This window comes from Vicia villosa, linkage group LG3, assembly GCF_029867415.1.
Source record: "Vicia villosa cultivar HV-30 ecotype Madison, WI linkage group LG3, Vvil1.0, whole genome shotgun sequence".
Lineage (NCBI taxonomy): Eukaryota > Viridiplantae > Streptophyta > Magnoliopsida > Fabales > Fabaceae > Vicia > Vicia villosa.
In genome coordinates this window covers 201,783,751-201,786,447 of record NC_081182.1, presented here as the reverse complement: position 1 = coordinate 201,786,447, position 2,697 = coordinate 201,783,751, and positions in this window count along the sequence as shown.

The window sequence follows — 2,697 nt, the reverse complement described above, 5'->3', positions numbered from 1 at the left end:
ATTTCTTCCCTCTTACAGATGCTATTTTGACTGGTCCAAACAGATCAATGTGCAGAAGTTCTAACGGCCTTGAGGAAGAGACAACATTCTTAGATTTGAATGCAGGTCCGGAGAACTTGCCCTTCTGACAAGCTTCACAAAGAGCATCTGATTTGTATTTCAGATTTGGGAGTCCTCTGACCAGATTTAGTTTGTTAATCTAAGAAATCTTTCTCAAACTAGCATGTCCTAATCTTCTGTGCCATACCCATTGCTCTTCAGAAACAGACATAAGGCCAGTCACCTTCTGCTTCTCAAGATCTGAAAGATCAATCTTATAAATGTTGTTCTTTCTCTTGCCTGTAAATAGGATTGAGCCATCCTTCTGACTTACAGCCTTGCAAGGCTTTTGATTGAAGATTATGTCATAACCATTGTCACTTAATTGACTTATGGACAATAAGTTATGCGCTAATCCTTCTACAAGAAGTACATTAGTTATGGAAGGAGAGTTACCAATACTTATGGTTCCAGAGCCAGTAATCTTGCCCTTCTGATCTCCTCCAAACTTGACTTCTCCACCAGATTTAAGCACCAGGTCTTGGAACATAGACCTTCTTCCCGTCATGTGTCGTGAGCACCCAGAGTCCAGGTACCATGACATTTTGTGCTTTGTCTTCTTTGCTTCTAAGGATATCTGCAACAGAAATTATCTTCTCCTTAGGTACCCACAATTTCTTGGGTCCTTTCTTGTTAGTTTTCCTCAAGTTCTGATTGAACTTAGGTTTAGCATTATAAGTAACAGGAGGAACAACATGATATTCTTTAGGTTTGGCAGCATGATATTTTTTATGTTGTGTCACTTGCTTTTTGGTGTGTGTAGTGTTAAAGCTTTTGGCATGTGAAGTTAGCCTAATATCATGTGAGTGGCCATATTTGAACTGATCATACAATGGCTTGTATGTGATTTTCAGATCATCAACAGGTTCAAATTTGTGTGAGGTATCACCCTCATAGCCAAAACCAAACCTTTTGTTTCCAGAGACACCATATATCATAGAAGCAAGATGACTTCTGCCAATACTTCTAGATAGGAACTTTCTGAAGCTCGAGTCATATTCTTTCAGAATATGATTGATACTAGGAATGGATTTTTCTGATTCAGGAGAAGATCTAATATCTTTGGATAATTTTAAAACTTTTTCCTTCAGTTCAGAATTTTCCACCTCCAGCTTCTTAGTTTCGAATTCAAATTGCTTTTTCAGCTTTTTGTACTTGATACTAAGATGAGCTTTGAGTTCCAGAAGTTCAGTTAAACTGGAAACTAACTCTTCTCTAGATAGTTCAGAAAATACCTCTTCAGAATCTGATTCTGATGTAGATTCTGATCCATCATCCACTGTGGCCATCAGTGCAAGGTTTGCTTGCTCTCCTTCGGAGTCTGATTCTGATTCTGATTCAGAATCATCCCATGTTGCCATAAAACCTTTCTTCTTATGAAACTTCTTCTTGGGATTCTCCTTCTGAAGTTTTGGACATTCATTCTTGAAGTGTCCAGGCTCATTGCACTCATAGTAGATGACCTTCTTCTTGTCAGATCTTCTGCCTCCAAAAGATTCTCCTCTTTCAGGCTTTTTTGAACTTCTGAAGCTCTTGAACTTCCTTTGCTTGCTCTTCCAGAGATGGTTTACCCTTCTGGAGATCATGGACAGTTCATCTTCTTCTTCTGATTCTGATTCTTCAGAATCTACTTCTTCAGCCTGAAAAGCGTTAGTGCATTTTTTATAGTTAAATTTTAATGCAATAGACTTACCTTTCTTCTGAGGTTCATTAGCATCCAGCTCAATTTCATGACTCCTTAGAGCACTGATCAATTCTTCAAGAGATACTTCATTCAGATTCTTGGCAATCTTGAAAGCAGTCAACATAGGACCCCATCTTCTTGGCAAGCTTCTGATGATCTTCTTGACATGATCAGCCCTTGTGTATCCCTTGTCAAGAACTCTCAATCCAGCAGTTAGCGTTTGAAATCTTGAGAACATCTTCTCAATGTTTTCATCGTCTTCCATCTTGAAGGCTTCATATTTCTGGATTAGAGCAAGAGCTTTGGTCTCCTTGACTTGAGCATTTCCTTCATGGGTCATCTTCAATGACTCATATATATCATAGGCAGTTTCCCTGTTAGATATCTTCTCATACTCAGCATGAGAGATAGCATTCAGCAAAACAGTCCTACATTTATGATGATTTTTGAATTGCTTCTTTTGATCATCATTCATTTCTTGTCTTGTAAGCCTTACGTCAGTAGCTTTCACTGGATGTTTGTAACCATCCATCAGAAGATCCCATAAGTCACCATCTAGACCAAGGAAGTAACTTTCAAGTTTATCTTTCCAGTATTCAAAGTTTTCATCATCAAATACTGGTGGTCTAGTATAACCATTGTTACCATTTCCATTGTATTGCTCAGCAGAGCCAGATGTAGATGTAGTTGATGGATCTTCACCAGCCATCTTTTACTAAAGCGTTTTTCTCTTCCTGAATCTTTTCTAAACACGGTTAAGTGCTTGCACCTTAGAACCGGCGCTCTGATGCCAATTGAAGGATAGAAAAACACTTAGAAAGGGGGGGTTTGAATAAGTGTAGCTTTAAAACTTGTAAGATAGAAACAATTTGCCCAATGATTTTTATCTTGGTTCGTTGTTAACTAAACTACTC